The following is a 24,114-nucleotide window of genomic DNA, read 5'->3' as shown; positions in this document are numbered from 1 at the left end:
TTCATCAGGCAAAAGGAGGCAGCTTCCCAATGCTTTTCGTCCCTCGATAAAGTCCCAGAAAGACATGGCATGAATAGAATCACTAACTTCACACCTTTCTGAATACGTAGATGTTTTTTGACAAATGTATGTGAAAGGTTTACATTCCTACTTGAAGAATACAACAAGTGTACTACAGTCCATAAAAGAATTAACATGGAAAGAATCATATAGATGGGTCACTATTGACGTACAGTCACTCTACACCTCCATTAAACACTCCAAAGGAATGCATCAATAGAATCCCTGGAAATAGATAGTTCAATAAATGAAATACACATAGAGTATTTATGTGATCTCATGTCTTTTATTTTATCCCACAATTATTTTTAATTTTTAGACCAGTTTTATCAACAGATCTGTGGGACTGCAATGGGGACTACCTTTTCCACCAGTTTTGCAAACATTTTTATGGGGTGCTGGAAAAAAAACTATATTTTTAATAACAATGCATTCAAGGAGAACATTCAATTTTATAAAATGTATATTGATGACATTTTAATTATCTGGGAAGTATCAGAATAATTTTTTTAAACAGTTTTATTAATGATCTCTGACAATAATATGAATCTCAAATTCACCTTCAGTTTTAAAGCCAAAACCATTGAATTTTTAGATCTGATTTTAATGGGGGAAAATGATAAGATTGTTACAAAGAACTTCATCAAATGAGTAGACACTAACAGCTATTTGCACTTTAAAAGCTATCACCTCAATAAGTGGAAACACAACATTCCATATTCCCAATTTCACAGGATAAAAATAAATTGTATTAATGATTCAACTTGTGAGAAACAATTGAATCTATATGCAGATAGGTTTTGAGAAAATAGTATACAGAAAACCTCCTGATTGAGGCAACAAATAAAGCAATAACTTTGTACCAGAAAGACTTATTGGAATACAAAACGAAAGACAAACAAACAAATCAGATGGTCCCCTTTATAATGGCATTCGATGGACATGAGAATAAAATCACACAAGCTTTCAAGAAACAGTGGACTATCCTCCTAATGGACCCCATACTGAAAGAAGCGCTACCTCCTAAACGCTAGATCACCTAAGGAAATCTCAAAATCTCAAAGACATTCTGGCCCCAAGTAGACGAAGTAATGACCGTCCTCAACTAAATGAGTTATCTCCAAGATGCATAGGATGCTACAAATGCAGCCATTGTAGAAATTGCAAGTTTGTACACCCACAAAGGAAAAACTTTTACCAATTTTAATGATTCCAAATAATATAGGATTAGAGAATACATGAATTGCAATTCCACATCTATTATTTATCTATTGGAATGCACATGTAGGATGAAAAATGGGGGAAAAACCAAGAAACCTTTAAAACTAAGGATACAGGAGCACATCAGGAACATTAAAAACTAGGTGGAAGGACACGCTGTATCAAAACATTTTACGGCAGTACATAATTTGAACACAGAAGAAATCACATTCAAGGCTATTAAACATGTCAAGTTGGGAGAAAGAGGATGAGATCTGAATAATCTACTATCAAGATGCTAAATGTATTGAAGTTTTGAACTCAATACCTTCGGGCTTTAATGATAATTACAAGATTGCTCCATTCTTATAAGATTCACGGAATACAGACGAGGAGGAAGGTGGCAATATGAGTGAAGAATTTTGCATCTACAGTCATACCACTGTGTTAATGCCATATCTCGTCCGATCTTGGAAGCTAAGCATAGTTGGGCCTTGTTAGTATTGGGATGGGAGACTTCCTAGGAATACCAGGTACAGTAGGTGGTATAACCCACATATGAGTGAATTAGTCTTGAGAAGATACAAGAAACTTCTTGCCTTGAATATCCAGTAAAGAAAAATGAAAAGGAACCTTAAGCCTTGAACACTAAGTCCAAAGTGAATATATCTTTTGAATATTACACCGATCCCTATTCTATACTCCTTGAATTATTCACCATATGGAGAGAGGATGATTACCCTGTTAATCACCCTCTAATTTAATATTCTTCCATTATTTTTTTTTTAAATATTATTCAACAAGTGATGATGTTATGCCTTAATCACCTAATTTATTTGATGCTGTGTTTTTTAGCCTACTTTTCTATCAACTATTATGCTGTGCCCCAATATCAGATGAACTGATATACCTATAGTTTATATACACTATAGGTCAATTTTGCAATCAAAGGATATGCTTAGCTTTGTTCCAGTCATGTGTTATATAAATCATCTACACCTATGTTAAACATGATGTAAATCACCCATTCATAGTCAAAAATTAAACATTGATGGATTAACACTGTTTATTATTCCAGATTCCCAAATAACCATCATTAATAAAATCAACCCTAATGACATCAAAGTATTGGCAGATATGGTATCCCTAAATAATGTACATTGTTCATTCCCATGGTAAAGATGGTGACAGAATTAATGCTGGCGCACAGAGGAAAACACAAAGATGATGAATGCGCATGTGTAAGTATCCATGGTGACAACAGTACGGAGAAGAGTTCAGTGTCAAAGATCCAGTCGGAAATGATGCAGCAGCTGGGGAGATGACCAGGCAGAACTATTGAAGATGTCTGGGTGGACGCATCATCGGGACCCAGAACAACAGCTTACAGGGTTCCTTCACCTAATATATGCCTAAAATTGTGATTTTTGATATTTTCATTGTAGTGACCACCTGCTCCTTTGTCCACATAGGTATGACACTAGTTAAACATGCACTTTTAACACTGGGTGTTTGAGATGGAGGCGGACACCGGAAGTGATGCCCAAATCAGGATTCAAGGCCCTCCTCATGGGGCATATAAGCAGGGATACCCCAATGAACAGTATGCCCTTGATGAAGTCTTGTTGAGATTAAATGTGTTGGGAGGCTCTGCTGTTGCCTCATGAACTTTTAATTTTACCTTGTCTCTACCATTATTGTATTTATGTGATCTAACAGTCTATGAAATTGGTCTTAAATGTTTTTATTCACCTTGTGTTCACTTATAATAAATTGTTATTTTTTACATATTTATTTAAAATCCTTACTGTCACACTCGCAGTTTATTTCTGAACATTTACAGTATTTATCACATATATTTTAAACATGCTGGTCACCATATATCAATTACACTGTTCTCAATATATATATATATATATATATAAAAATATATATATATATATATACTGTATGTGTGTATATATATATGTATATATATATATATATATATATATATATATATATATATGTATGGGCACATGCAGCCATGGAGGTTCCCACTGTGATTTTCATTTACATTTCTGTAGGTCCTTGTTTGTGGAATTGCTGTCCAGTCACAAATTGAGACCATTTTTGTATTCTACTATATAAGGTGAGGTCATTTACCCAATTATATCCTGGGATCCATCTAGAGCTTACATCATATCTGTTATTTACCCCTGAGGAAGTCCTTATCAAGACAAAATGCATTGGGTTTATAATTTCATATTCAGATTGGTCAGAATTCATCATTGTGAGCTATAATCATATGGTGTAACAGTTGATGTAAAAGCTTACCTGACCTTGGATAGAATGTCTCATCTATTCTATGTAAGAAAAAATTCTGCAGTTGTTTTATTATTGGCCATTCTTTTTAATAAATATTGAAATATTAATGGTGGCCTTTTGGCCTGATTTGTCTGGGTGAATCTCTGGTGTGAAGGTGTATTCCAGCACATCCTGAATTAAGTGGTGAGAAATCTGGAGAAAATTATTTTAAAGTTCTCACTCTGCTGGGTAAAAGTCCTAGAAAACCTTTGGAATTCATCTTGAGAAAGAAGTTTTACCTTATACCAATATCCATCCAGGACTGATCCGTTTTGGAATTTTAAAATTTCCAAATAGTATTTTATGTTTAGTTGAATGTTTTGATATTATTAGGTGGTTCACTTAATAAGGTGATTTCTTTAGAACTTTCTTGATAAGGCGGTTCACTTAACATTGGAATCCCTTTAAAATTTAAGGTAAGCTCCTCTCTTTTTCACATTCACATTTTTTCTACACCTTTCTAAAAGGGGGTTAATAGAGAGGAGCAGCTGATTTATAGAATATTGTATTAATTGGTACCACATAAACTAGTTTTTTAGCACATATTTGGGGTATTTTGTGCATATATATATATATATATATATATATATATATATATAAAACTCTTGCCTAAATCACACTTTGACCCTCCATCTAATAATGCCTCAATGAAGAGTCCATTGTTAGGATACAAGATACCCAAATTTTCTAATTTGACAGTTATGGAATTTTGAGTGTTAAAGGCTCTTGGATCCAGAGAGGATATTGTAATCTGTTCAGCTGATAAGGGGGGATCTATAGTGGTGCAAGACCTAGTGGACTATAAATTAGAGATAAATTGACAGCTTTATGATTTGGAGATCTATAGATTACTCGATATAGATCCTATTGTCCATTTTAAACATGATCTTAATATGCATTTGCTATAGGCAGTAAATTGTGGTGTTATCTCAAGTGATATTATGAAACTCCTTGTGACCAATTTTCCATTAAAACTTTATTGTATACTTTGCCTAAAGTACACGTGTCTGACATGTAGGGGGACATGTCAGACAAATCATCTCTGCCAGGGGTTAATTTTCCAGCCAGTGTCAATTTATCTTACACATATTTGCAGCCATCTGTTCAAAATACACCTTAATTGCTAAAAGACACTACAGGTTTACCTTTGGCATTGAAGGCAATAAACAACTTCCCAAGTGACTGTCTATTATGTAGTATTGATGTTAATTCATTATACAGTCAGGTCCATAAATATTGGGACATTGACAGAGTTTTCAAATTTTGGCCTCTATTCACCACCACAATGGTTTTGAAATGAAACAAACAAGATGTGCGTTAACTGCAGACTTTCAGATTTAATTTGAGGGTAATTACATCCAAATCAGGTGAACGGTGTAGGAATTACAACAATTTCAATATGTGCCTCCCACTCTTTAAGGGGCCAAAAGTAATGGGACTATCAACTCAAAAGCTATTTCATGGACAGGTGTGGCTGGAGTTGATTCTAGGTGTGACATTTGCATTTGGAATCAGTTGCTGTCGACTCTCAATATGAGATCCAAAGAGCTGTCACTATCAGTGATGCAAGCCATCATTAGGCTGAAAAACAAACCCATCAGAGAGATAGCAAAAACATTAGGTGTGGCCAAATCAACTGTTTGGAACATTCTTAAAAAGAAAGAATGCACCGGAGAGCTCAGCAACACCAAAAGACCCAGAAGACCATGGAAAACAACTATGGTGGATGACAAAATATTTATTTATTTCTTGGTGAAAAAAAACCCCTTCACGACAGTTGGCCAAATCAAGAACACTCTCCAGGAGGTATATGTATATGTGTGAAAGTCAACAATGAAGAGAAGACTTCACAAGAGTGAACATAGAGGGTTCACCACAAGATGCAAACCATTGGTGAGCCACAAAAACAGGAAGACCAGATTAGAGTTTGCCAAACAACATCTAAAAAAGCCATTACAGTTCTGGAACAACATCCTATGGACAGATGAGACAAAGATCAACTTGTACCAGAGTGATGGGAAGAGAAGAGAAGGAAAGGAACTGCTCATGATCCAAAACATACCACCTCATCAGTGAAGCATGGTGGTGGTAGTGTCATGGTGTGGGCATGTATGGCTGCAAATGGAACTGGTTACCTTGTATTTATTGATGATGTGACTGCTGACAAAAGCAGCAGAATTAATTCTGAAGTGTTTCGGGCAATATTATATGCTCATATTCAGTCAAATGCTTCAGAACTCATTGGATGGCGCTTCACAGTGCAGATGGACAATGAGCCGAAGCATACTGCAAAAGCAACCAAAGAGGTTTTTAAGGCTAAAAAGTGGAATGTTATGCAATGGCCAAGTCAATCCCCTGACCTGAATCCGATTGAGCATGCATTTCACTTGATGAAGACAAAACTGAAGGGAAAATGCCCCAAGAACAAGCAGGAACTGAAGACATTTGCAGTAGAGGCCTGGCAGAGCATCACCAGGGATGAAACCCAGCATCTGGTGATGTCTATGCGTTCCAGACTTCAGGCTGTAATTGACTGCAAAGGATTTGCACCAAAGTATTAAAAAGTGAATGTTAGATTTAGGATTGTTTAGTTTGTCCCATTACTTTTGCCTCAAATTAAATCTGAAAGTCTGCAGTTAAATCACATCTTGTTTGTTTCATTTCAAAGCCATTGTGGTGGTGAATAGAGACCAAAATATGAAAATTCTGTCAATGTCCCAATATTTATGGACCTGACTGTATACATGCATCCTCCACGGGGAGGGGATAGCTGCTACTAGATCCTTGATTACTAACAGGTCTTGCTATAAGGGGTCTGATATTAATTTTTTTGTGATCTGCTTGAGATGGTATTGACAAAAAATTTATTTTACTTTGATGGGAAACACTACTAACAGAAGTCTGGGTGTGCGATGGTGTCCTCTGTGGACCCATCGTACGTGAATGCTTACATGATGGCAATAGAAAGAGGTGATTTATTACTTGCGCTATATAGATTATATGTTACTAGTGTGGGAAGGCAATAAGGAAAGCCTTTTTGATGTGTTTACCAGACATAATAACAGCACCAGCCCTGTGAAGCTAACGTGTAAGGCAGATGAACATTCAATTGATTTTTCGGATGTGAAAATGTATAAGGGTGTAAATGAGCTTACAACTACACTGTTAGTAAAATCCACAGACAGTAATGTTCTGTTGCACCCAGAAAAGTTTTCATCCACAATCTTTTTATAGAGGTCTGCCATTTTTACAGCTACTTTGTGTCAGACGTATTTGTAGTGATGAAAAGGAGATGGAAATTCAAATGGACCTCATGATAGAGAAAAGTGTGTCTAGGGGTTACGACCACAACCTTTTGGTTACTACAAAATAAAGTTATCTCTATCCCTAGAGAAAATACCCTTAAAACTAAACAGAAAATATCTCTATCTAATAAGATCATTTGGCCCAGTAGATTTAATATGGCCAGTCCTAAGGCCAAAGGTGCAATTAAAAAATTCTGGCCCATCATATCATCTGATACAGAATTACCAACTGTGGCTAATAAACGCGCTATGACTAGTTTTTCACATGGCAGAAACATCAGGGATTACTTTGTGCATCCAGACATTACCAACTTTGGCAAAAATTCACCAAAAACCTTTTTAAGAGTCCCTAAAGTTGGCTGTGTTAAATGTATGGGCTGCGTGACATGCAGCTACATCCAGCCAGGTGACACCATCAAGCATCCTTACTAAGCTAAAAAATTTTAAATCAGACATCATTTATCCTGTATGTCTAAATATGTAGTCTATGCATTAATTTGCCCGTGCAGTAAATATATTATATAGGAAAGACTATTTGCCAATTTAAAACCAGAATGGTGCAGCATAGACAAGCAATAAGGGCAGCAGTACTCTCTGGCACTAGTGAACAGTCATTTGCCGAACACTTTGCTATGATGGGTCATTCACCAACAGCAATTAAACATATGATTATCAATAATTTCCCCCCCCTTACTAGGGGAGGTGTCAGATTAAAATTAAGGCGAAGTGGATATTTTATAAGATGCTTCAAGTCCAAGAGAAATAAATGAAACCATGGGGCTACATTGTTTCATTTGATGTCTCTTATATACTGTGTGCCATTTTACTTACCCTTTCCATTTATTCAAACTGACTACCTGTTCGCAAGCAGCACATTTTCTGCATTGGCTGTATAGTATGTATATATTTTTCAGTTGATCAGTTGTTGTTAGGATGTAGCACATTAATGATGTTTTAAAGACATCAAGTACTGTATGTGCAATATTTGTGTTTCTTTGCTTGCAGTTTTGTTTATCTTACCATTATGATAAATTGTCATGTTAATGTTTTCTATTAGCTATTAATTAGCTGGGCTGCATTGGTATTTGGGGTTTGGCTACTTGCTTTGATTAATTATCTGTTAACAGGGGCCTAACAGCTCTGCTACATTAATAGTGAGCTGAATATTGCTGATTTACTGCAGTCTATCTTGCCTCTTATTAACCATGGATTATAACAATTTCATATGCAGGCAGATTATGCCTACACTTTGTTATTATATGCCTCAATACTTTGAATGTATTTTTTGTACTTTAACATTATGCTGGCAAAGGGAGCACTGAGTTTGACATTCTCAACCTGCTCCCCTTGGCTGGGAGATGTGCCGGACATGAGGCTACATTGGTGAAAGGGAGCACCTTTATATGGTAGAGTAGAGCATGTTTTTTGTATTGCCCTGATGAAAATGCTGAATTAGGGGTTGGGGATTTGGTTAACACCTCTGCACTAGGTTTAGGTCAGAAAAGTTATTTGTATATTGGCCCCAATTAGATAATTAGATAATTTGTATCAATATAGAAACACTCTGTGGGGGTGCTGCCAAGGACAATAAATAGAAGTACTGTATGCAAATAAAGAGATGATGAAAATGTGCCAGCATTGAAACATTGGCTTTTACTACCTGGTGGTCTTGTGTTTCTTTCAATCCCTGAGTGCTGCAAATTGTGTGACTTTTTGTAGAAGATATTGGTTATCATCATCTCCGTGACGGAGAGCAATGGAGTCAGATATTCACAGTATGCAGTGAGTGCCAGAAAATCCATGTTTGTATATATATATATATATATATATATATATATATATATATATATATATATATGCAAAACAAAAGGTGAAAAACAAGCGCCTCATAGTGTATTACTTTTTATTAATTAGGCATGCACCATTGATATTACTTAAGCATGCCGTAAAATATTACAATGTAGACATGTGATAAATAATCCTCTGGATCTCTATGTCTCCCTCTTGGATTACAGATAGTCCGGTTCTGATGTGTGCAGCCTGGGTCTCACTGCTCCTCCATGCTGCAGCGACACTCACTGACTCTGACACACTGACTCCGCCTCAGCTGGGCAGAGTCAGTGTGTCAGAGTCATTGAGTGTTGCTGCAGCATGGAGGAGCAGTGAGACCCAGGCTGCACACATCAGAACTGGACTATCTATAATCCAAGAGGGAGACATAGAGATCCAGAGGATTATTTATCACATGTCTACATTCTAATATTTTATGGAATGCTTAATTAATATCAATGGTGCGTGCCTAATTGATAAAGTACTACACTAGGAGGTGCTTGTTTTTCACCTTTTGTTTTGCATGACTACTGGGATCCATACAACAAGGGTCCATTTGGAAAAACGTGAGCAGCCACTGTCAATATCAGAACCATAGTGGATGAATAAATTGAACTTGATTCACATTGATTCCTTAAAAGTACTGATCAGAACATTTGAATGGTTTAGCACACGGACTTGTACCTTATCACCTTGATATATATATATATATATATATATATATATATAAAAAAAATATATATATATATATATATATAGTACATTGACACCAGCACTCCACTATAGAGGAGATAATTTCCCGGGTGCCCTCTGATGGTGAAAAACCAAAAAGTATATTGGAAAAATACAGCGGCACTCACAGGACTGAATAATGAAGACTCACCACTCCAGATGGTCTGTGTTCAACATTTCAGTCTTACATGACTTTTATCAAGAACGAACGTTCTTGATAAAAGTCGTGTAAGACTGAGACATTGAACACAGACCATCTGGAGTCGTGAGTCTTCATTATTCAGTCCTGTGAGTGCCGCTGTATTTTTCCTATATACAGATATATATATATATACTATATATATATATATATATATATATATATATATATATATATATAGTGGGTAAAATAAGTATTGGACACATCAACATTTTTCTCAGTAAATATATTTTTAATGGGGCTATTGTAAGTATCCATGTTTCAAGTGTGCACCACGGCGAGTATAACAAAGTTACAGGAGTGCCTACCTCTGCTGCATTTATATATATAAATATATATATATATATTGAATAAAATAAGTATTGAACACATCAACATTTTTCTCAGTAAATATATTTTTAATGGGGCTGTAGTAATTACATTTTCACCAAATGTCAGCAACGACCCATGCAATCCACACATGCAAAAATAAATCAAACCATAGATGTCCATGAATTAAGTTATGTGTAATAATGTGAAATCACACAGGGAAAAAGTATTGAACACATGAAGAAAGGGAGGTGTAAAAATGCATAGAAAGCCAAGACACCAGTTGAAATCTATCAATAATTAGAAAGCAATCCTGCCCCTTGTCAGTGCAAATTAATATAAGCTGGTTCAGTCCCAGCTAATGGCATATAAAAAGGTACAGTAAATCAAAAATATGGAGCACTTGTGCAAAATTAATATCAATGTTCAAAACGCAATACCTGTGGAAAGATTGATGTTAATTAGTAGCAATGTTTAAATATCTTTTTTATATGTTCAAATTTCTGTACAAGTTGAAAAAAGAGGGTTCCGATGTAATGCCGGTGTGCGGCGATTATTGGAGAAAGACCGGGTGCTCTATCTATCTTTCCTTAATACTGCCTATCTTTAGGTTTCTGCCCTCTGCTCCAACCTTAAATAAAGAACATATCATCTAGGTGTCAATACCTAAAATGTGTAAAAACAAAAAGATGTGGTATACATGTGCAGATAAATAACATAGCAATCAATTGAAAGAGCCTGATGGGCCATAATATAACAAGGGTTGCAGAGACACATAAACTAACCCATTATTACATACAATATAGTAAAAGATGCTGGAATAAATGTGAGACAGGAGGCTAGACATATCACAGACAAGCCCTTACTTACTGTACCAATAACATTGTCAATATCAGGAAAATATGGTCAGCAGGAGAAACGCAAGAAAACATTCTGTAAGATAATTACAGTCTCATCATGTAATTGCCCCTAAAAGGCCTGGAAACAGGTGTAAAGTATAGATGGTGGGGGGGGGGTGTAAATTGCCACAGAAGCAAACCAAAATGAACCAAATAAAGTGTGCACACATTAGTTGATATCTCCCAAGGCAGCCAACAGAAATCTAGAACAGGGGTCAGAACCGGATCATGTACCAAATTCTATGTGGTAGAGAAATTAAGGTGCAAGCTGTTCAGATGTTCAGAAGGACAAGCCAGGTTCAGCCATACACTGGGATACAATGTACCTTGGCAGGAAGGTGGGTTAAGAGGTAGGGGGATAACTCCTTCTGAAAATTTATATTTCAAAGTGAGAGGAGTAGACGCCATAGTATATGGATAAAATTCCAGTATATGGCTACCTGATTCCCTTAAGTGTGCAGCATCATAAGATATAGGATAAGGGGAGATCGCTCTAGAGTCCAGAGAGGACAACAGATGGTTGGATCTCATAGACTGGGGAGTAGTAGGTGTAGGTTTTATTGTATAGAGGGGCTCAGCAATCACAGAATTATCCAACAACTCCAGAGTAGCTGATACATGTGGTGGGAAGGCATAAAGGGACTATACCTGTGCACTGGTCAGAAAACCTCACGTGAAAAATACAAAAAAGTAGATAAGATGGATATTTTACCATTATAGATAGTTGTATGAGAAGCCATATTCATAAATAGTTCACGGAGGTGCTCCTTTGAGAGTAAGTAGAGTATACAGAAGTCAAGAGAAAAAAAACAGTACTCTCTTTTTAGGGGCACTAAATCCATCATGAGTGATTCTGAGGTATGTATTAAAATAAAACTTAACTTTTAATGTAGTATATTAAAAATTAAAAGAAAAAACCCACATATATACAACACAGTTACAACATCAAAATATAAAAATGGCATGAATAAATATATAATCGTCTTGTAGTGTGTATGTGATTATGCCAGCTAATGAATAGAGATCAGTATGATCAGGTTCATGGTCAAAGGAGAAAGAAATAGTTAACCCCTATTCATTTCACAAACTTAGGTGGCTGTTGCACATCATGTGCCAAAGCAGTGAATGATGTATGAGTGGACCTGCTGTAAATAAATGGAAGCAGAAAAAAGCAAGTGGCATCTACTGTTGGGCCGCCCAATAAAACTGCTGCTGTTACTCTGTATTGCCAACAGATGGAGAGAAGTCCCAGACTCACTGAGAGTGTCTAAATAATATGCAGGGGAGTTGGGGTGGGAGAGTAGTTGTGATAAGGTGCTGCTGCCTGGAGTTTGTACAGTGCACAGATAACTAGGGGTGAGCCTACTTAGCCACAGTCCCTAGCCCCTAGCCCCAGAAGGAGATAAAGTAACCCAGGACACTGCATAACACTGCACTGAAAAAGACCTGTGCTGCTGCAGAGTGCCGGGTAACAGGCTATGGAGGTTCATGGCTGTGTCTCTGTCCCCTCCAGTCAGATGTACATTTCACATCATGGGGTCTTTGTCAATGGATGTCTGTGAAGGCTGAATGTGAGTGCTCTGATGTGCTTGCTCAGAGCAGCCACTGAGAGGCCGGGACATTTCTGTGAGCCATTCATATCCCTTCTGTGAGCCAATCATATCCCTTCTATCAATCCTAGCCCTCCTTCCAGGTGTGGGTTTGGTATTTAATTGCGCGTGCTTTTGGTTGGTTAACCTGGTGATCTCACTCAAAAACAGGATCTGAGCTCAGGATGAGCATTAGGATAAAAAATGTATAAAATAGCTTTGGGAAAAGGAGAAAGACATATATAGTCTGCTGGATTCTATAGATATATCCCATCCAGGTAATTATAATAGAAAATAGGGGCTTGTTTATAGGAACAAATTTCATAGCTCACTACTTAGAAAGGGGAGACAGACGTTTTAAGTCTGCTAGATAGTACATATATATATATATATATATATATTTATATATCTATATTTCATATTTCATCCAGGCATTGATAATAGAAAGTATAAGCTTGTTTATAAGAGCAAATAATAGCATACTCATGACTTAGAAAAGCATATAATAATTCATTAAAGTGTTCTGGATTTTCTAAGAATCATAAGTGATGAATCCTTATAAATAAAAAAATATTGGAAAGTGATAATGAATGGAAAAAATATGACATTGATTAATGAAGTATGCTATATAGTAAGTAATCAGGGAAAAATATTTGAAAATAAAATAAAAGAATAAATGAACCAAAATATTATAAAGTAAGAGTGTGGTACCAATAAGAGTATCATGTATCGTATTTGGACATAGTAGGTGAGCAAAGTGGGACTATGAAATCATGGATCAATTTGACACTGGGCAATATATTAATTGTGAAAAGGGGAGTGCTGGGGCATATGAACAAATTAAAGTGTGTATAGGGACGGGTGTGTTAATTATCAAAGAGAAGGTAGTAAAGACAAGTGCCATATAATAAGGGGCTATTAAGTGTGACTGCCCATGCCTGTACTTAGCCAATACTGATGGTACCCCAGTGTAAGTAAGTTGAAATATATGCAGTAGGTCTCATAGGTCCCCCTAAAATAAATTGTGATAGTGACCTGGTATCTGCTCTGACAGAGAAATTATGCTGAAGTTCTATGGTGGATCATAGTTAAAATTAAGATGTGCAAAAAAATAATTCAAATGAGACTCACAAAAAGGCATTAAAGTTAATCACTTGATTAAATCCGTGATGAGTAACTGTGTTCAGTTTAAACATCCATTTGCTCTGTTTCTATAAAAGTGTTTTCATAAGGTCACCACCCCTGACTCCCATTTTTACTTGTTCTAAGCCAAATACTTTGAGTTCCCTCTGAGAGCTGTTGTGTACTTTTAATAAAATGCCTGGCAACAGATCTGATGTTCTTCATCCTCTGGGTGTCTTTAATAGTATTGCAGATGTTTCCTGCATGCTCCAATACCATTTGATTAAAGTGCGTGTGGTGATTCCCACATATTTAAGGTCACAGGGACAGTAAACAACTCCCATCACATTACAGTTGAAAAATTGCTGTATCTTGATTCTGTTGCCGAATCTGTCTGTGACTTTTTCAACCTCTATCATGTGGCTAAAGGCCTTGCAGCCACGCAATGGAAATTTGCCTTAAACCCTTGATTGTTTTCTTTGGTTTCTTTAAAAAGTGGCTTTGTATCAGGTTATCCCAAAGATTGACAGAGCGTCGCCAGCTGAAGGAAAGTTGTGGGTCTAGGGTATTCCTCAAATCTTGGTCCAGCAGCAGAATATGCCAATGTTTTTTGACAACTGTCCGAAGGGTCTGCCAGTCTTTACAAAAATTTCCCACAAATCTAATTTAGTTCTGCTCCTTTTCCTTATTCTGGTCCTAGTTGTTAGGAAATATCAGATGCTCATTGTTGATGTGGGAGGCATGATGTATTGCCCATTTATTAGTTTTTCTGCTGTATCCTCTATTCATCAATCTATGGGTTAGTTCCATACTTTTAATTTTATAAGTGTCGTCATGAGAACAGTTATGTTGGAGTCGTAGGATCTCCCTTTTAGGATATTCCTCAATTTCAGTGGGAAATGGGAGTTATCATGATGGAGTAGGCTATTTGTGGCTGTGTCTTTACTAAAGATCTCAGTTTTGATGTTATCATCATTCAATATCTTCAGGTTTCAGGTCAAGAAAGGCAACTGCTTGATTAAGGGAGAAGATGAAATCCAGGAGATCTTTCTCTGTTCCTTGTCAAATCAGTAGGATATCATCAATGTAACATTGCTATAAGATGATATCATTGATTAATCTTTCATTGGCATCACAGAAGACAAATTCTTTCTCCCACCACCCGAGGAACAGGTTGGTATACATTGGAGCACATGCTGCACCCATTGCTGTTCCTCGGGTATGTAGATAGAAATTGTATTCAAATGTGAAGTAATTGCGATAGAGTATGAATTACAAAAGTTCTAGAACAAATCTGTAAAAATCATACATCCTTCAGATTGGAGGAAAAATTAAGCACTTTTAGCCCATCCTGGTGGCTCATGTAGTATTTGTTCTTTCTCCAAGACAACATCGTGTAGCTTTCACAGCACATCTGATATGTTTTGGAGGTATGATGGTAACATGTAGGCTGATAGGCTGGTAACATGATATAAGATGTGTATCTATAAATATGGTCGTTTGTTCCAGCAGTTTGCCTATTGTTCCCAATTTAAATATTATTATATGTACTAATCTGGCATTATGTTGGTAGGGTCTATTTCAACAACTGTGAGACCCTAAATATTTCAAACAAGACAATTAAATATTTATTCATGCCATTTTTATATTTTTAAGTTGTAACTGTGTTGTATCTATGTGAATTTTTTTCTTTTCATTTTTAATATACTACATTAAAAGTTAAGTTTTATTTTTAAAAGATACCTCAGAATCACTCATGATGGATTAGTAGCCACAGTTTTGGAGGAAAGTCCAGGAGAGTCCACACTGTGATCCAAGCAAGATAGTAGATAATTTAATTTTTCATCTAGATATGGTAGTAGGAATTTACTCATTCACCAATGCTTGTCACATAAATGTCTAATTCAGTGTTAGCAATGAGAATATCTGAATGCAGACATAGAGCAGATTCTCTCCAATCACTGAAATGAAAAGTGTCCATTGCAGCCAGGTAGTATAAGAAACAGTTGTGATTTCAATATCTACCACAAGGTGGCAGCATTAAACTAGTAACAGACAAACAAGATGGAATGGTAGCAAGCAGCTGATCACATTCCCATGGCAGGAGACCCCACAGGTGCCAGTATTGATCTCAACTCCAGGTGGTTGGCAGCATGCAGGAAGAAACTGATCAAACTGGCCACCAAACTACACCGACAGCTGCAGGTTTTGGAGAAGACTACCAAGGCAGGTAAATCATTCATGGCAGGAGAAGCTCCAAATATCTTCCAGCCATTGCGCTTAAACATAGGAGGGGTGGTCATGAATGTTTGAACTTCACAGGTTTGACTCTGGCATGTGTAAAGCATCTCCAGACCCAGGACTAAGACAAAAACCTGCATTAATGCTTAAGAAAGGCTGCAGGGAGCTGCTATGCAAAAGTTCTGTATCAAACCTGTTTTTAAAAGGCAATTTTGAACAGCAGGGTCTGGAACCCAGGTAAAAGGTCGTCACACTTGGTGCCCCACCCACTGGAAGTCTAGATGATGAAATTTAAAATTATGGTTTGTATAAATCAAACTATAAGGATAAAATGTCAAAATAGGAAAGACAACTACAAGATCATAGCAACCTTACTGTAGGTAGAAAAAACTAAATTGTGCCAAATGCACAGTTGCCATCTATATTCAGTTTAATTTTAGAATATGTGCTGCAAGCAAATTAGAGTGTTGAATTCCACTATTTTTTTCCCAAACATTTAATCTAGACTTATAATAAAGTTGTAATGGTTGTTTCTATACATAGTAATTTTTTTTGGACAAATGTACTCCTTGAAACTGTATATGAACTATAGAGACAAAAAATGTGTTTGAATTTTTGTGTGTGTGACTGTCTGTTCATTCCAGCATCACGTAAAAATGACGGGATAAATTTGAATTACTTTTTAAATATTGTAAAGCTTAGTCAACTAGAAAGAAATTAGGGTATGTATTATCTCAATGTTACATCAGGAAGAGGGGCAATAAAGGAAAAAACAGATGCTTGACACTCAAGTCCAAAATGACTATTTGCACCCCAAATCTAGGAATGGTGAGTGCCGTGGATTAGTGCTTTTTGTTTATTATGATTAATTTTTATAATGAATCATTTTTGTGATCACATCTTCTCATGCACCCCTTTTAACTAGTTATCTAACTTGTGTCAGCTGTTTTCCTAAGTGCTTTGCAACAGGTGTGCTTGGTAACTGTCTCACATTTAAAAGCAAAGTTGCTGTGAGCTTTAAACCTTGATAGCATACCCTGAGTTTAACACTAATGTGATGGATATGTCCATGTTATAATTCTGAGCAATAGAGTAGGGACTTGCAGAAAAGTGGGGTCCCGTGACGAGAGCTGCAAACGTAAATGCATTGATCAATTCATGAACCAAAACCCCACTGTTTATTATGTTTATAATTATTATTGTTAGTTATTATGGTGAGTGCAGAGCCCCTGTGATTTATATTTAAACAATGTGGTCACATACCATGTTGCACCCCAAATCTAGGAATGGTGAGTGCTGTGGATCAGTGCTTTTTTACAGATTTATAGATAAATAGATGAAATAGTCCAATTTCACATTGTGGTTTAGCCTGGAAGGAAAGGTGCGCTTCACTTCGTGTAGCAATGAAAATAAATAAATAAAAGTGTAATACTGTACACTCTCAAAAGTTAAGACTAACTATAAGGTGCACTGATATTGTTTGATAAATAAACACTGATAAACCAACTTGCTTTTATTTATATCAACAATTAAAGTTTACTGAAATATATTAACAATTTTTTGTATGTTGTCATTTAGTACATACAATTGAAAAACATGCAGATTTTAAAAAACAAAAACATTTAATAGTCATATATAAGGATCAAATACATTTACCAAACACAATAATAATGAGTACAGTTAGAACGCAATTAGTATATCTCCTGGATACAATGCAACCAACCGTTATCTAAATAGAAAGCATCATAATGTTCACTAGACCCTTGAAAAGGTGGCTGTTATGAAAGCAATTCAGAGAAAGATTGTGGCCAGCTGAATAGTAATATCTCTCCAGAGCATAGGGATGGCAAGAAAAACTATTTCTTCCAAACTCAGTGGGATCACTGCAATGAACAGTATTATGGAGGTCATAAGCCAATTATCTATCTATCTATCTATCTATCTATCTACAGTTTAATATATGCTATTAAGGCATCTTACACATGTTGCAAAATACTGTTGAGCTCTTCCAATCAAACTAGAAAAAGCAACAAAATTATGATCAGAAGCTTAATGAATGTGTTCCATGCACAATAAAGATATGGTATGCCATCACACCCTGTGAATATATATATACTGTATATTTGGAAAGGAACACTCACAATGTTCACCATTTCATAAATCTTCATAAGAAAAAAGTTTTTATTGCCATCAAGAAGTCCACATCTTGTTTCAAGAGTCCCAGAAATAGCTGTCAATATGGCAAGGTTTGTACAGGCAAAGTGGCATCACAAATACTTATCATCACTAGAAGTCATTGACGTTTCAGTCCCATTGTGGACCATTCTCAAGACTGCACAGCATGTAACTTGCCAAAAAGCCATCCAAAGACACCTCGTGTCTGTTTATATCCGTGTTCCGATCATCTGCAGCTGGTCCTCAGCCTTACATCCGCGTGCGTGCCAACACGTGGTTTGCCCGGTCTCAACATGACATCATAGCAGGGTGAATTATTCAATAGTCACTCCTATGTGCATACCTCCAATGTGCGTCCTTAACAACCCACTCACCACATCTTAGTTAGCTTATATTATATATTATACAATATTATATAATAACCCACTGATCATGATCATAAAACACTAGATGAAAACTGGAAACCAACTGATTACAACAATTAAAAACAACATTCCTCCATAGTAAACACTTCATTATTTTTACTAAATACTAATTACCGACATGAATAGAAAAAATCTATAAAGAAAATCCATGGCAAATGATAAACAAAAAATCACAGAAAAGACCAAAGCAATTAAGACAAGTGAATAAAGGAAAACGAATAGTTATTAAAGAAAGCATTTAAAATTATTATGCTCATTCAATCCCTTTGGTGAAATAGTATCCACTGAAAAATTCCATTGTGATTCCTTTGTAGTAAATTTTTTTGTCGGTCACCAATTTAGGCACTTGATCACTTACTATGCACTTTAGTATGGAAACATGGTATTTTGCCTGAAGTGACATGCCACTGGTTTGTCACTATATCCACTGGATATGGCTTGCCTTATTGTGGACCAGTGATTTGCCATTCTCTCTCTAAAATATATGGAAGTCTTTCCTATGTAAAATAACCCACATGGACATGAGAGAATATAGATGACACAACAGGATGTACATATGAGCAAGTGTTTAATAGTATTTTTTTGCCCATATGGGCGCAACAAAATCTTTATCAGTCAGCATACTGCTACATGTTGTACATCCTGTGCATCGGAAACATCCAATATTTTTATGCCGCAACCATGTTGCTGGTTTAATTTGTTTAAATTTCAATGTGGGCCTCATCAGAAGCTGTTTAAAATTAGGACCTCTTCTGCATTAAATTAGGGGTTGATTCCCACTATTGCCCAAACTGGCATCCAATGCGATGATAGGCCAATTATTTTGTAGGGCCCGTAAAAAGCAATTAGCCTTTGTATCAAATTGTGTAGTCACTACCATCCGACTGCCTGTAGATTCCTTCTGTGAATGTGGGTGCTGAAAGATATATTTTGCCCTCAAGAGGCATTTTTTGATCACTTTGGATGAACAGACCCTTTCTTTAAATCTTGCAGACATCATCTGTGATTGATTTTCTGCATTTGTGATTTCTGTATTACTGCGCAACATGTGTATATAATTTATATATGGGCAAACCATGTTTAAGGGCCTTGGGGTGGTGACTCATGGCAAATAATGTGCTTCTATCAGTTATTTTGTGATATAAAGTTGTTCCCAAAGTACCATCTTTATGAAACACTGTCACATTAAGAAATTGAACCTGTTCAGTCTGTATATTGCCTGTGAACCTAATTGGACTATCCAATTGATTCAACTCACTTAACATCCTTTTAAATGCATCCTCCATATCCTTCCACTATAGAAATTCATCATCTATGAATAATGCTGGGACTATATTTGGGATATATGAGTCAATTAATATTTAATAATATAAAAGTTAGCATATACCATAGCAACATTCAATCCCATAGCTGTCCCAACATTCTACACATAGTAGGAGCTGCCATATTGAAAATGGTTATTGAGCAAAACTGTGTTGATCAATTCACATATATAATGCATTGGTGGACTGATAAAATACACTAGCAATAGAGCCTCTCTAACAGCTTCAATCTCTTTGTGCGATATAACCGCGTAGAGCAGAGTGACATCCAGTGTGACCAAGAAAACATCTGATGGAATTGTCCCAAAGTTTCTTAGCTTTACCAGAAAATCTGGAATATCTCTAATGTAGCTTCTTGATTTAGTCACCACTGGCTGCAATAAAAGATCAATATATTGGTCTATGGGTTTGTAGCACTGAGTTTCTGGCAGACACTTTTGGTCTGCTAGGTGGTTTCTCCAATGATTTATGAATCTTTGGGATGCTATAAAAGATAGGGCAGACAGGATGTTCAACCTTCAACAATCTTCCCAAAGACTCATCAAGCCATCTATATGCTACTCCCATGTCCAATTATACATCCACCTTACTTTTGATTTTGAACATCGGATTATAATCTACTTTGTGTAGCTGCTCATTTAATTTAGTTGTTGTAAAATGTCAACATTATAATCATCATAGTATAACACCACTCTTTGTCTGCCATCCTTATCACTATGGTATCATTAGTTTGGTGGAATTTTAACATTGTTGTTTACTCAAATTGTGATATACCTGATGATCCTTTGTCAAATTCCTTTAGTCTGTCTCAAACATTCTAAAAAGGTCTTATTGCTTGGTATAACAGACTGTAGATTGAAAGTACTTGGATTTTTTAATATCTTTCTAATCTCCCTATTTTGTGAATCATTTTTAACATGAAAAAAGTATTTAAGTTTAAGTTTGTGACCTAATTTATAGTGATCAATCTGAAACTCAAACTTGTTTCTAGTGAAAGTAGGTACATATGTTAAACCAAGTGCCAGTACTGAAAACTCATCCTCGGTCAGTCTATATAATGGGAGGTTGAAAATTGTATCTTTCATTGTTTTATTTAACCTCGCCTTGTAACCCCCCTCCAGGTATGGGACCTCTGTTGTCTGATGGAGAGTTTATAAATTGTAGTGGTCCTAAAAAAGGCTCCTATATTGACCCACTAGGGAATAATCTCTAACTAGTTCAGAAGAGTAGGAGGAGTCAACCGTATACATCGGGCATTTTCTATTAAGTTTAAATGGATGACTACAAAATTGAGATCTATCCCCTGTCAGCCATCTATAGAAAGTGGGATTTTTTAATCTTGATGGACAATTTCTAATTTATTTCTACTATTTCTCTTAAATGCCAAAATATCTATCTTGTAACATCTACACTTGTCCCTAGAAAGATCTTACGGCAAATACCAATTGAACAAATTGGATAGTTTGATTAAGTTCACAGGGAATATACAGTCTGAACAGTTTCAATTTATAGATGTGACAGTGTTTCATAAAGATTGTATGTGGAAACCCTCCAAGGCTCCTGGTATGGATGGCATTCCTTATTCCTACTATAGAACTTTTCAAGGCTCACTTGTTCCCACCTCACAAACTCCTTTAATCAGATCCACAAGGGCTGCTTCTTTCCCACAGACACCACCAGAGCTAAAATCATGGTTATCCCGAAAACCAGGTAAAGACCCACAATTGGTCACTAACTACCAACTTATCTCTCTCTTAAACACCAACCTTAAACATTTCACCAAAATTGTAGCAAACAGATTAAACCCAATCCTTAACTCTGTTATCCATCTGGACCATGTAGGCTTTGTCCCTTCTCACCAAGCCCTCAATAATACCAGATGTACAGTTGACCTTATCCACCAAATTAATGCTAATAGGCTCCCCTCCCTTCTTCTTACCCTCTACACTGAGGCCTTTGATAGGGTCTTATGGCCTTTTATGGCAAACATCCTCAGTTTTGGCTTTGGGGGTAAGTTTCTCTAGGCAATTAAGGCCCTTTATCATAAACCCTCTACCTCAGTTCTTGCAAGGGGTCTGCTCTCAGATTATTTTCCCATTTCCAATGGCACCAGGCAGGGGTGACCTCTCTCCCCATTAATATTTACCATAATCATTGAACCCCTGGTCTGCAGGATCCACACGAATCCGGATATCTCTGGCATCTTTGTTAGGGGTTCCTCTTACAAACTCTCTCTTTTTGCCGACGATGAGCTCCTTACTTTCACCAATCCCCTGATCTCTATTCCAAACTCTCCCTTTATGGGCAATTATACGGGTACAAGATAAACCATGACAAGTCAGAAGCCTTACCCTTTCATATACAGAAACCATCCCTGGATCTCCTTCATCTTAATTTCACTTTCACTTGGAGAACAGACTCCAACTGTTATAAATCTTATAATAGTATGTACAAAGCAAACTACCTTCCTCTGTTCAGGGCTATAGAACAAGATATCTCTCCTTGGCAGATGTTACTTATCTATTGGGTCAGTCGCATAAATGCTATTGAAATTAATGTCTTGCCCAAACTACTTTCTGACTCTTGCTGTGGCAGATCCCCCTGTGTTCTCTCCTCTCTTCAAATGATTTATGGCAAATTCATCTGGAACAATAGGAAACCTTGTTTATGCAGAGATATTCTTTCTAAGAGCACTACAGCTGGAGGTCTTGGTCTTCCATCATTGGCTAAATATTGACAAGCCTCCAAACTAAGCCAGTTAGTTCCCCAAAGGCACCAAATGATGGGTTGACCTGGAGTCTGCACTCAGCAAGGTCTCCTCTGTTTCTGACCTTCTGTATCTCCTTTGGAAACACAGACCTCTCTCTGTCTTGTTGGTCCTCTCAATTACACTTACCTTGTCCATTTGGGACTCCCTCAATTACAAATTCACTTTATCTAATCATCCTTCACTTCAAACACACCTGTGGTTCCATCACTCCTTCCCCCCTGGCCATTCACTTCACATGGTCTCTAGTTTGTCAGTGGCTGGCATCACCCATTTTCACCATGTTCTTGGAAGATTTGCTTCACAATTCTTCTCAGAATTGTGGGAGAAACTTTCTTTTTGCAGACCTATTTTTATCAATCCCTCCAAATTTCGACAGTTTATCACTTCATCTCTTACATTTCCAGACTCCTTAGGAAATCCCATGGTGATGGAAAAACTTTGCATCTATAGGCCTATGGATAAGGGCACCATATCTCAAATTTACCATTCAATCCTAGTCCAGGACTCTCCACCTCTAGCAACCCATGAACAACACTGGGAATTGGACTTAGGCATTGCTCTGGGAGAAGACACATGGGAGGCTATCCGCCTCAACATTTCAAAATGTTCTATTAGCATTTCCAACAAAGAAAACCAATATAAAGTATACACCCACTGGTATCTTGTCCTACAATGTCTACACCAATTGCACCCTAATACCTCTGACCTTTGCTAGAGACAATGTGGTCAAGTTGGATCCTTTCTTCATGTCTGGTGGACATGCCCTAAATACACACCTTTCTGATCAATGGTCCAATCTCTGATTTCCTCTCTAGTCCACCTTCATTTCCCCCTTGCCCCAACTTCATTGATTCTGTGTGCCCAGGTATACCAGCTCTCCAAACACTGCATATTTCATGTGCTGCTATATCTCAGATAGCTAGATCTTGGAAGCAAACACATCCTCCAACCCGTCAATAGCTCCTCAATTGCATTTGGTTTGTGGTCATAGAGTAAATTATAAGCCTCTAAAATAATACTATGGATAGGTTTTCTGCAGTATGGGAACCATGGTATGGGTCTAAAGGTGTGACTCTCCCCGGTCTTTCTTAACCCCTTGTTCCCTGTTCACACCACCTTCTATTTCTACTGTCCCTCCTCCTTTCTCCTCCTTTTGTTTCTGGGGCTCCTCTCTTTGCCCCCCCCTTAATATTCGCTCCCTCTTTTCTAGTTTTCTCTCATTATATATTTTTCTTTTACTCTGTACTTTTATTTTTTGTTTCTTCCCACTCTTTTATTCTTCTTCTTTCTAACCCCTCCTCTTCCACCCTGCTGGACTTTTGAGAATTAATTATAACAAATTATATGCTATTGCACATTATGATCTTCTTATTTCCTCTTTACTTTATATTTCACAATTTTTAGTTATTTATTTATTTTTCTTTTTTTTTTTATTTGAGGAAAACATGTATTGTTTTAATTTCCCCCAAGTTATGTTTTATTCATCAGTATGTTATTTCTTGTATACCAGTAGTATGTTTAATATCAGTTCTGATATCTATTATTTGATTGTGATATATCCAATATTATTTTTGTATGTTTCTCTTGGAC

The 24,114-nt window shown here is 36.6% G+C and overlaps 1 pseudogene; it reads left to right on the top strand.

The window, feature by feature from the left end:
- The first annotated feature begins 1,686 nt into the window (after nucleotides 1-1,686).
- On the top strand, nucleotides 1,687-1,805 carry LOC148534527 (5S ribosomal RNA; annotated as a pseudogene).
- Nucleotides 1,806-24,114: the final 22,309 nt, after the last annotated feature.

The sequence above is a fragment of the Taudactylus pleione genome, unplaced genomic scaffold (assembly GCF_031769625.1).
Source record: "Taudactylus pleione unplaced genomic scaffold, aTauple2 ptg000066l, whole genome shotgun sequence".
Lineage (NCBI taxonomy): Eukaryota > Metazoa > Chordata > Amphibia > Anura > Myobatrachidae > Taudactylus > Taudactylus pleione.
Note: the sequence above shows the minus strand (reverse complement) of the source record. Positions and strands in the feature narration are given on the sequence as shown.